Here is a 12779-nt window from a genome sequence, read left to right as displayed (position 1 = left end):
TGGCATTTTTATCATCTCATAATATGGAACCTTGGTAAACGCTAACGATCCATGCCTGACATCAGTAGTGGGTTAAATGATGGAATCAATTATTAAGGATGTCATAGCAGTGCATTTGGAAAGAGGTGACATGATAGGTCCAAGTCAGCATGGATTTGTGAAAGGGAAATCATGCTTGACAAATCTTCTGGAATTTTTTGAGGATGTTTCCAGTAGAGTGGACAAGGGAGAACCAGTTGATGTGGTGTATTTGGACTCTCAGAAGGCTTTCGACAAGGTCCCACACAAAAGTTAAAGCACATGGGATTGGGGGTAGTGTGCAGACGTGGATTGAGAACTGGTTGTCAGACAGGAAGCAAAGAGTAGGAGTAAATGGGTACTTTTCAGAATGGCAGGCAGTGACTAGTGGGGTACCGCAAGGTTCTGTGCTGGGGCCCCAGCTGTTTACATTGTACATTAATGATTTAGATGAGGGGATTAAATGTAGTATCTCCAAATTTGCGGATGACACTAAGTTGGGTGGCAGTGTGAGCTGCGAGGCGGATGCTATGAGGCTGCAGAGTGACTTGGATAGGTTAGGTGAGTGGGCAAATGAATGGCAGATGAAGTATAATGTGGATAAATGTGAGGTTATCCACTTTGGTGGTAAAAACAGAGAGACAGACTATTATCTGAATGGTGACAGATTAGGAAAAGGGGAGGTGCAACGAGACCTGGGTGTTATGGTACATCAGTCATTGAAGGTTGGCATGCAGGTACAGCAGGCGGTTAAGAAAGCAAATGGCATGTTGGCCTTCATAGCGAGGGGATTTGAGTACAGGGGCAGGGAGGTGTTACTACAGTTGTACAGGGCCTTGGTGAGGCCACACCTGGAGTATTGTGTGCAGTTTTGGTCTCCTAACTTGAGGAAGGACATTCTTGCTATTGAGGGAGTGCAGCGAAGGTTCACCAGACAGATTCCCGGGATGGCGGAACTGACATATCAAGAAAGACTGGATCAACTGGGCTTGTATTCACTGGAGTTCAGAAGAATGAGAGGGGATCTCATAGAAACGTTTAAAATTCTGATGGGTTTAGACAGGGTAGATGCAGGAAGAATGTTCCCAATGTTGGGGAAGTCCAGAACCAGGGGTCACAGTCTAAGGATAAGGGGTAAGCCATTTAGGACCGAGATGAGGAGAAACTTCTTCACCCAGAGAGTGGTGAACCTGTGGAATTCTCTACCACAGAAAGTTGTTGAGGCCAATTCACTAAATATATTCAAAAAGGAGTTAGATGTAGTCCTTACTAGTAGGGGGAATCAAGGGGTATGGCGAGAAAGCAGGAATGGGGTATTGAAGTTGCATGTTCAGCCATGAACTCATTGAATGGCAGTGCAGGCTCGAAGGGCCGAATGGCCTACTGTTGCACCTATTTTCTATGTTTCTATGCCAAGGCTAACTGAGACACAACAACAAAGACCACTTGGTCTGTGCACTGGGCAGTGTGAAACCAGGTTTCAAATGGAGCATTTTGCAAACTGACAATTTCTAAATGTAAAAAGGGGGCCCAATTCTCTTGACCCGGGGTGCGCGGGGCCAGCTGACCTGGGGTGGGTGCGACCAGTGCTGTACAAGACTGCAGCACCCAAAGCGTTCTGCTCCTGCCCAGGCCTACCAAGCCCAGCCTCTCCCATCCTGGGCCGTTTAACCTGGCTTGGTGGGGTGGGGTGGGGCAGCTTCGCAGCACAGGCTTGCCCCCTGCGGCACACTGTAGCGTCGCTAGAAGCAGCAACAGGTCGACACAACCGCAGGCTCGGTGAAGAGAGATGGCTCTCTGGCCTGCTCCCCAAATCCCTGCCGATTGGAAGGAGGAGATGGGAAAGTAAGTGGCCTGTTAATGAATGGATAGCAGATTCTGAGGGGGCTTGACAGGGTAGATGCTGAGAGGATGTTTCCCCTCGTGGGGGAATCTGGAACGAGGGGACACAGTTTCAGAATAAGGGGCCGCCCATTTAGGACCGGGATGAGGAGGAATTTCTTCTCGGAGGGTTGTAAATCTGTGGAATTCTCTGCCCCAGAGAGCTGTGGAGGCTGGGTCATTGAATATATTTAAGGTGGCGATAGACAGATTTTTGAGCGATAAGGGAGTCAAGGGTTATGGGGAGCGGGCAGGGAAGTGGAGCTGAGCCCATGATCAGATCAGCCATGATCTTATTGAATGGCGGAGCAGGCTCGAGGGGCCGAATGGCCGACTCCTGCTCCTATTTCTTATGTTCTTTAAACCGTGTGGCGGAGCTTCCCCATTGTGTCGGCCCGAGAGCCAAAACGGAAATATTCCCCCTACATTGTCATTTCATTCAGGGCTGCAAACTGTTGAATACAAGTTGAGCTGATGCAGAAACAAAATGCGGCTATTTATAAAGTAAATGATTACATTTTTACGGTATGTTGTGCAGTACAAGAAAGTCTATTTTCCATACGATGAACACGGGAAGTTTAGTAAAGAGACCTGTAACATGAAACGGGGATGATTCTCAATAGTTTAGGGCGGTCCAACAAATGTAATTTACACTGCTGTATAACTGGACAGCTCCTTCAAAGAGGCCAGCACAAAGATGATGGGCCGAATGGCCCTCCTATGCTGCGTGACTCCAACTGAAAACAAAGCAGTTTTTTTTTCTCAATTTATTGTTTAAAGCAAGTTTGTCCGGGAAATAAACTTTAACTGCATGTGTGAAGAACCAGGGGAAGGAGGGAAACCAAATGTCTTGTCGGATTTTTGCATGTTGATTGCCAAGGTGAAAAGTGCTGAGCTTGCGTTGAGTGGAAACTCAAGTAGTCTCTTGTTCTTGGAATGAGAATGGTGCAGCTGCTGAATCTAATCCACATCCCTTAATTTGCTGAAAATCCTAAGGCTCGCTCCATGTGTTCAATCAATCAGCTGAGTCACATGATTGCAAAGCAGACAGAACATGGCAATAATTGGGGCTAATTGAGTTACAATAAGCGATGTTCTGTAAGGTGACTCCGCTGTGTAACTCTGTTCTGTTGCCTCTTTTTTTTTTAAATGCAATTTGGGGAGGGCCAATTCTCTCCAGCTGTTGCAGTGGACTAAAGCTGTACGTTGGGCTGGAGTCTGCCAGAGCAGCCACAGACTTGGCTGCCACCAGTGTACTCAATGGGCCCCAGCTTTTTATGTGCGAGTGTCTGGGATTGGGGTGGATCAATGTTGAAAAATAGGAGTTGCTCGACAGGGGGGAGAAAGACACAAGGTCCGTCTGCAAAAGCAAAATACTGTGTGTAATGTATTTGCTTCATGGTTTTTTTGCTTAGGAACTCATATGTATATACCCTGTACACTCAATGTGCAGTTACATAAGACCAATGAATGTATCTTTACACTGTATACAATATGCCTGTACCACCAGAGGGTGCAACTGGTGGAGACCTAGGGGTTACTGCAGGTAACCAGGTATAATAGGAAGCCCACCTCACTGTACCCTCATTCAGGAGCTGCAATAAATGGACTAAGGTCACAACAGTTCAAGTGCAATACCTTACCTCGTGGAGTCATTACTAAAGTGCCTGCAAACACCACACATAGCAACACATTGCTATTGAGAACTAGTTGGTTTTTTAGCAAAGGTTTAACAATCACACTGCACATTACCAGTTCATCCACCAGGCTCACAACCACCTGCCTCATCGTGAATCCCCCGAACCCAACTGGCTGGGGTTTTATTGAGTCTTGTGAACATCACGTGACTGGCTAAGCCAATCCCAACTCAACAGTTCTACACACCTGTGAGCGTCCACACAGATACATACTTTACACTGTGGATGCTGGAAATCTGAAATATAAATCATAGAAAATGCTTAGCGGGTCGGACAGCATCTGTGGAGAGAGGGAAACCGAGTGACCGTTTCAGGCCGATGACCTGTCGGCAGAACTGGAAAAGGTTAGAGATTGTAGGTTTTAAGCGAAGGGAGGAAAGAACAAGAGGGAGAGTCTGCAATGGGGCGGAAGGCAGGAGAGATTAAGTGACCAAAGGGATTCAGCGCGAAGCAAAAGGTGGTGGCAATGGGACAAGTAAAGAAACAAAAGATGGGTCTTGAGGAGGTGTAAATGGCAATAGGAGAGAATCATTGTTAGCAGGTGCCATCCGGAAAAAATAGGAGCGGTGGTTCTGATCGGAAATTATTGTACTCGGTCTGGTATACTGTAAAGGGCCTGATCGAAAGATGAGTTTCTGCTCCTCGAGCTTCCTCTGAGCTTCATTAGAACAGTGTCGGAGGTCTGTCTAGTTTGCCTTCATCTCGTAAAGTGAGGCAGCCATTTTCTACATTGGGAGTTCCCGCTCCCCCTGCCCTTCCCCCGTTCAGACTCTGCTCCGGCTGCCACCAGGGGCCGCTGGGGAGCAGGAGGACGACCTATCTTGGGAAGGGGCTATCCGGCACACTTTCCACCCCCACCCTGCCCGGTCCTGTCTTGGCAAGTGTTGACCAATATTTCTGGACAGTGGGAAGAGGGGGAGGGTAAGGGTTGCCCCACACATGAACCACCAAGTGTCCATTCCTCGGGACCCTGTCCCTGACCCCCGAACTTTGGCCTCTTGAGTCAGATGGTTGTGTGTTCAAGTCCCAATCCAGCAGTACCGAGGGAGTGCAGCACTGTCGGAGGTTCCGTTTTTCGGATGAGATGTTAAACAGAGACCTCTTCTACTCTCTCGGATGAACGTAAAAGATCCCATGGCACTATTCCAAAGAGCAGGGAAGTTCTCCCCAGTGTCCTGGCCAATATTTATCCCTCAATCAACATCACTAAAAAGAAATGATCTGCTCATTATCACATTGCTGTTTGTGGGAGCTCTACAAACATCGTTTTAAAAAAAAATAGAGGATCTGTTCATTGTGGGAGCTTGCTGTGCGCAAATTGGTTGCTGTTTTTCTTGCATTATAAGAGTCACTGCACTTCAAAAATTACTTTATGGACTGTAAAATGCCTTGTGACATCCGGAGGTCAAGAAAGGCGCTATATAAATACATATCTTTTTATAAGCCATGTCTTTTGTAAGTGATACTGATGAAAAAATAGTTAACACCATTTGCCAAATATAGTCGCCTGCCCGGTGTGGGGTGGCGGGGGGGGGGGAGAGATGAGTGAGGAGTGCGGGCTTTAATCATCATGATTTTTAAAATTTGTTCCTGGGATGTGGGCGTCGCTGGCAAGGCCGGCATTTATTGCCCATCCCTCAATGCCTGCGAGAAGGTGGTGGTGAGCTGCCTTCTTGAACCGCTGCAGTCCGTGCGGTGAAGGTGCTCCCACAGTGCTGTTAGGAAGGAAGTTCCAGGATTTTGACCCAGCGACGATGAAGGAACGGGCGATATATTTCCAAGTCAGGATGGTGTGTGACTTGGAGGAGAACTTGCAGGTGGTGGTGTTCCCATGCTGCCCTTGTCCTTCTAGGCAGTAGAGGTCGCGGGTTTGGGAGATGCTGGTCGAGGCATGGAATACAAGAGCAAGAGCATAAAACACTGGTTAGGCCGCAGCTGGAGTACTGTGTGCAGTTCTGGTCACCACATTACAGGAAAGATGTGATTGCACTGGAAAGGTGCAGAGGAAATTTACAAGAATGTTGCCTGGGCTGGAGAATTTTGGCTATAAGGAAAGATTGGAGATGCTGGGTCTGTTTTCTTTGGAACAGAGGAAGCTGAGAGGAGACCTGATTGAGGTGTATAAAATTATGAGGGGCCTGGATATAGTGGATAGGAAGGACCTGTTTCCCTTAGCAGAGGGGTCAACAATCAGGGGACATAAATTTTAAAGTAATTGGGGAGAGATTTAGAAGAGATATGAGGGGCAATTCCTTCCCCCAGAGGGTGGTGGGGGTCTGGAACTCACTGCCTGAACGGGTGGTAGAGACAGAAACCCTCATTATGTTTAAAAGATACTTGGATGTGCACTTAAAGTGCCGTAACCTCCACCATCATCATCATCATAGGCAGTCCCTCGAAATCGAGGAAGAATTGCTTCCACTCTAAATGTGAGTTCTTGGGTGACTGTACAGTCCAATACAGAAATTACAGTCTGTCACAGATGGGACAGACAGTGGTTGAAGGAAAGGTTGGGTGGGGAGTCTGGTTTACCGCACGCTCCTTCTGCTGCCTGCGCTTGGTTTCTGCATGCTATCGGCGACGAGACTCGAGGTGCTCAGCGCCCTCCCGGATGCTCTTCCTCCACTTTGGGCGGTCTTTGGCCAGGGATTCCCAGGTGTCGGTGGGGATGTTACACTTAATCAAGGAGGCTTTGAGGGTGTCCTAGAAATGTTTCCTCTGCCCACCTGGGGCTCGCTTGTCATGTAGGAGTTCCGAGTAGAGCGCTTGCTTTGGGAGTCTCGTGTCAGGCATGCGAACAATGTGGCCCGCCCAACGGAGCTGGTCGAGCGTGGTCAATGCTTCAATGTTGGGGATGTTGACCTGATCGAGAACACTGACGTTGGTGTGTTTATCCTCCCAGTGGATTTGCAGGATCTTGCGGAGGCAGCTCTGATGGTATTTCTCCAGTGCTTTGAGGTGTCTACTGTACATGGTCCACATCTCTGAACCATACAGGAGGGCGGGTATCACTACTGCCCTGTAGACCATAAGCTCGGTACCAGATTTGAGGTGCTGGTCTTCAAATGCTCTTTTCCTCAGGCGACCGAAGGCTGCACTGGTGCACTGGAGGCGGTGTTGAACCTCATGGTCAGGGTGTCTGGCCTTGGTGATAATAGGCTCCCGAGATATGGAAAATGGTCCATGTTGTCCAAGGTCATGCCGTTGATTTTGATGACCGAGGGGCAGTGCTGTGTGGCAGGCTCAGGTTGATGGAGGACCTTTGTCTTGCGGATGTTTATTGTAACGCCCATACTTTCGTACTCCTCGGTCTTCAAAATGAAGTTCGGGACCTGGAACATCAGGGTCCTTGTGGACAACCCCAACAGCGACAGACCGAAATGCCGCACCACCATCGTTGCGTGGGAACTCCGACGCTTCAACGTCGATATCGTCGCCCTAAGTAAGACCCGGCGGGCAGGGGAAGGCCAGCTCAAAGAACAAGGTGGTGGTTACACTTTCTGGAAAGGCGAACCAGAAGAATGGCGCCTCCATGGAGTTGGCTTTGCCATCAAGAACGAGCTGGTCGGCCGCCTCGGAGACTCCCTCTGCGGGATGAGCGAACGCCTCATAACTCTCTGGCTCACCCTAGCCCGGAACCAGTGCGCCACAGTTAGCAGCGCGTACGCCCCAACACTGCCGTAACCTACAGGGCTGCGGACCAAGAGCTGGAAAGTGGGATTAGGCCGGGATAGCTCTTGGTCGGCCGGCGCGGACACGAAGGGCCGAAATGGCCTCCTTCCGTGCGGCAAATTTCTATGATTCTATTCTAAGTTGCCGAAGAAGCCTTGGTGAGTTGCTGCAGTGGTTGGACCATTTTTACCAACACTGTTCTGTTTGGAAACTCTTCCTTTGTGACTTAGCAGGTCAGGCAGCGTCCGTGGCTTTTGTTCCTTAAAGTTTGTTTAAATTTGCATTTCTCTAAGTGGTGGAAACGGTTTATCTGTGAACGGGTGGCTTTGCCCTGAATTCCCAGTAGTACTGCGGAACTTCCACTGAATCTATCAGCAAGTCTTACATTTGATTTATTTTTATAATCTGTCAATTATTCACCATTTTGAAATTGGCCAAATATCTTCACTTTTATCAGGTCAGGGTCCAGCTCTATCAAGGCTGCACTGGCACGCTATGTTGCTTTTTCAACCTCCTTTCTCAATCCAATCTCCTACTCTTGGGGTTTACCATGTGTAAAGCAACAGTATTTTAATTGTGCTTAATATAATTACGTCGTGTGTGTGAGCGTATATGGCTCTGCCGTTGATTCGATTTATTCCTTTGCTCCTTGAAAAGGAATAAAGACTCATTGTAATTCAGTGCCTTTCAGGATGTCCCAAAGTGCTTTACAGCCAATGAAGTACTTTTGGAGTGTAGTCACTGTTGTAATGTGGGAAACGTGGCAGCCAATTTGCACACAGCAAGCTCCCACAATCAGCAATGTGATAATGACTCAGATAATCTGTGTTTTAGTAGATTGATTCCTGGGGTATGAGAGGGTTGTCCTATGAGGAGAGATTGTGTAGATTGGGCCTATGCTCTCTGGAGTTTCTAAGAATGAGAGGTGATCTCATTGAAACATTATAGAATTATTAGAGGGCTTGACAGGTAGTTTGTGAGAAGCTGTTTCCCCCAGCTGCAGAGTCGAGAACCAGGGGTCACAGTCTCAGGATAAGGGGTCGGCCATTTAGGACTCTCTACCCCAGAGGGCTGTGGATGCTGAGTCCTTGAGGATATTCAAGGCGGAGATGGATGGATTTTTGGACACCAAGGGAATCGAGGGATATGGGAATCGGGCGGGAAAGTGGAGTTGAGGTCGAAGATCAGCCAAGGGTAATGGGAGGACGCTATAACAAAGAGAATGTCACCTTAACTAAGCTGGAATTGGAGGAAATCACCACAGACCCAAATTCTCCCCACCTGTTCACAATCCGCAGCTTCATGGTCATTCTGACTGATTTCCAGATTTTATAAAACGGAATTGAAATTCTCAAACTGCTCTGGGGGTGGGGAGGGATTGGAACTTGCGATCACTGGTCCCGGCCTGTGGATCACTGGTCCCGGCCTGTGGATCACTGGTCCCGGCCTGTGGATCACTGGTCCAGTCATTCAACTGCTGCACTACTGGTACGCTGCATCTCCTCGGGGTATTGTGTAAATTATACTCTGGATGATGCCACTGTTGTACGTGTTGCATCTCCTCTGGGTCAGGCGCTCTTGTGTCAGCCCAGGGTGGCCACACACGCAATGTAGAGATATCTGGGGTGAGGCGGAGTCCCAGTGCCACAGCGTGGGCAGGGTCGGGGCTGGTACCTCACTCTGCACAAGGAAACTTTGCAACTTCAATCGTGCCGGGAGGGATCAAATGAATAGAGAGATAAATGGTCCTTCACCTCTCTCTGCCTCTCTCTCTGCCTCTCCCTCTCACATCTGTAGTGTACTTATAAATGACTCCACGAGTCAATGTGTTGTACTCAAACTGTAGTGACCTTGGTCCTTTATTCGTAACTCCAGAGTGAGGCAGCTGCATGGTGGCTCCCCTTTTATACTGCCCCTGCCACAGGGGCAGGAAACCCTGGTCTCCACCAGTTGCACCCTCGAGTGGTGCCAGCAAAGTATGTACCATCAATAAGGTTTGCACTGTGTATATCAGGTAACAAGTCTCCCTCTTATGCAACTATACAGTGACTACACAGAGAGTGTATCTATAGTCTGTATCACTCTTCCCCCAAGTCTTTTGTGCCAATACCTTTGCACTATGTGCTCTGGCTTGGCTCTCCCCCTGTTAACCCCCAAGTCCTTTTGCCACAATGTTGGGTGGTGGTTACCAGTTTGGATGGTTCGATGATGCAGTGGAGGTTCCAGTGGGTTCTGGGTGTGATCCAAGTGTGTGTCCATGGCAACATACATCCATTTCCCCCCCCCCACAGCGAGATCATGCAGCAGGCCCGTTACATTAACATACAGGATCAGACACAGTGCAAGTACAAAGAAAGGAAGAAAAATGATTTTTTTTTACAGTTTGTTTCGTGACACCTTGGTTCAGTGACCTACAATCGTTACGTTTTGCGTACGTGCGCCAGGATTGGGTAGATTGCATTCATGGTTCAGTCATGGTAATTACTGAGGTAGCAGTATAGGTATGTGAAGGATGTTAGTTCCAGAGCAACCGGACGGGGTCCTAGTCGTCTGATGGCAGCACTGCGCCCCCTGCTAGCGGGGTGGGCTTGGTTCGCTCACCTAGCCAGGACTTGGGGCCTTTGCCGTTGCCTAGTGGTGGGCAGAGCCACAGATGTGTGTGGCCTCCCTGTCCTCCTTTGAGGGCTGCAGAATCTTCTGCCTGCTCTCTCACGGTGTTGGGAACCTGGCTGTTCCAGGTCCCGTTTGGGGAACTCGTTGGTTCTGACCTTTCGCTCCCGGACATGGCCGAGGTAGCGACTGGGTCTGGGGGCTGCGCCGTCTCCAATACCTGCGAGTATTGGCGGCGTTTTCGTTTCCAGGTCCGTGGCGAATAGTGCCATCGGGTGCCTGCAGCGTGGGATAGACCTGGGGCAGGGTATCGGGATCAGCGCCTTCACCCTCCCGAATTCGCTCACTTGCTACTTTTGGGGACACTCTATTCCCGACATCTTGCAACGTTTTGTTCTTTACATTTTTAATCGGTTCGTTACATTGATTGCCAAGCATACAATGTCTCTAAGTTCAGTTGGTTGCAGGTCTCCTTTAAGAGAGCCCTGCCACACCACGCTGCCCCTCACTGCAGCAGGGACGCCATCTTGCCTCTGTCCTCGAGGTCGACTGCCTTGATCCTTCTCTTCCGCGATTCTGCCACAAAAGCTGGAAGCGTGCCTGTGAATTCGATCTTCCTCCCCAGGAGTCCTGCCACTGGAGCCGGGAAGGTACTTTTAGGTCACTCCGGTCGGATCATTGCCATGCAGTCATGATCTGTGCCTCAGGTGCTGCGCTGGTCTGTTCTCTGGTGCCTGGCCCAAGCGAGGGTGAGGTTTTGCTCTGCCTCTGAGCACGGGGGACATCGATTGCTGGAGTGAAGAGGTCTTCCCATTTCCACTGGATCTTCCCCATCCACCTTCTTCCGAATAACGTTGGACCATCACCTGCAACAATCCACAGAGGTAACTTGTGCACCACGCCATTATGGATTACACTTACATCTGCACTACCAAGGACTGGGATCAGCTCCTTGGTGTAGGTACGCAGCTTTCCCTGTACTGGAACCAGCTCGGGTCGTTTTTCGTTCTATAGCCTCTCAAAGGCATGCTGGCCCATCACTGACTGGCTCGCTCCCGTGTCCACTTCCATGAAGACTGGAGCGCCGTTTATCTCGACTTCCATCTTCACCGGAGGACAATCGGTGGTGCAGCTATACACCCCATACACTTCTTCTTGGGGCTGAGCTGCTTCTCTGGCCAAATCATCATATTCCCCGCTGGATTGAAAGTCATCGATCGACTCCTCTGCTGGACAGTGAGTCGAATTTCATTTACACATACGCTGGAGGTGGCCCTTCATGTTACAGGCTTTGCAAACGTACTCAGCAAACCGACACTGGTGAGCCCTATGGTTTCCTCCGCAACGCCAGCATGGTGCTACTCGATTAGCACCCCTCGGCGGACTCCGAGTTCTGGAACCCTGAGGTCTGTGCTCTCTGCCCTGGGCAGAGCCACGTTCTACAGTCTTGCCTGTGAAAGGCACCATTCTGTGTACAGTACTTGCCGGGTTTGAGTCCACAGGATGAATAATTTACTTGGTGCTGCAGGTCGAGGTCATGAAAGCCCGACTGATGCTGATGGCCTTCTGCAGGTTGACTGTGGTGTTGGCAGATAATACCTTGTGAAGGAGGCCCTCGTGGCCAATTCCTATAACGAAGATGTTTCGCAATGCTTCGTTGAGGTGCGTGCCAAAATCACAGTGAGTGTAGAATCTGGCCATGAGGATGCTCTCTTTTGGTTTTAGTTGGTCGCGAATTAGTTCAGTCAGCTCATCGTAAGTCTTATACTTGACCTTGGTGGGTGCCAGCAAGTCGCGTCAAGGCGGTAGACCTCGGGCCCACAACTGGTCAGCAGTATAGCCTTGCATTTCTCCGACGATGCCTTCGTCTCCTCTGCCAGGTCGTTTGCCACGAAATATAGCTCGAGCCTTTCCGTGATGGCATCCCAATCATCACCCTCTGTGAAGTCTTTTAGTGTGCCAAAGGTAGCCATAATCAAGTGAAAGTCCGTATTCTCGTCGGCAGTTATGTCTGTAATGTACCTATGAATGCCTCCACGAGGCAATGTGTTGTACTCAAACTGTAGTGACCTTGGTCCTTTATTCGTAACTCCAGAGTGAGGCAGCCGCATGGTGGCTCCCCTTTTATACAGCCCCTGCCACCAGGGCAGGAAACCCCGGTCTCCACCAGTTGCACCCTCTAGTGGTGCCAGCATAGTATATACACAGTGTAAACCTCATTGATAGTACATCAGGTAACAAGTCTCCATCTTATGGAACTATACAGTGACTACAGAGTATATCTATAGTCTGCATCTCTCCCCCTTCCCCCCCAACCTCTCGCGCTCTCTCTCTCGCGCTCTCTCTCTCGCGCTCTCTCTCTCTCTCTCTCTCTCTCTCTCTCTCTCTCTCGCGCTCTCTCTCTCTCGCGCTCTCTCTCTCTCTCGCGCTCTCTCTCTCTCTGGCGCTCTCTCTCTGGCGCTCTCTCTCTCTGGCGCTCTCTCTCTCTGGCGCTCTCTCTCTCTGGCGCTCTCTCTCTCTGGCGCTCTCTCTCTCTGGCGCTCTCTCTCTCTCTGGCGCTCTCTCTCTCTGCGCTCTCTCTCTCTCGCGCTCTCTCTCTCTCGCGCTCTCTCTCTCTCGGCTCTCTCTCTCTCTCGCGCTCTCTCTCTCTCGCGCTCTCTCTCTCTCTCGCGCTCTCTCTCTCTCGCGCTCGCTCTCTCTCTCTCTCGCGCTCTCTCTCTCTCTCTCTCTCTCGCGCTCGCTCTCTCTCTCTCTCTCGCGCTCGCTCTCTCTCTCTCTCTCTCTGGCGCTCTCTCTCTCTGGCGCTCGCTCTCTCTGGCGCTCGCTCTCTCTGGCGCTCGCTCTCTCTGGCGCTCTCTCTCTCTCGCGCTCTCTCTCTCTCGCGCTCTCTCTCTCTCGCGC

The 12779-nt window shown here is 50.0% G+C and overlaps 1 protein-coding gene across 1 annotated transcript in view; it reads left to right on the top strand.

Annotated features, from left to right (window-relative positions):
- Positions 1 to 12779, top strand: part of parpbp (PARP1 binding protein) — a 43976-nt gene that overhangs the window by 12809 nt on the left and 18388 nt on the right. The window lies entirely within an intron of this gene.

The sequence above is a fragment of the Pristiophorus japonicus genome, chromosome 15 (genome assembly GCF_044704955.1).
Source record: "Pristiophorus japonicus isolate sPriJap1 chromosome 15, sPriJap1.hap1, whole genome shotgun sequence".
NCBI classification, from domain to species: domain Eukaryota; kingdom Metazoa; phylum Chordata; class Chondrichthyes; family Pristiophoridae; genus Pristiophorus; species Pristiophorus japonicus.
Note: the sequence above shows the minus strand (reverse complement) of the source record. Positions and strands in the feature narration are given on the sequence as shown.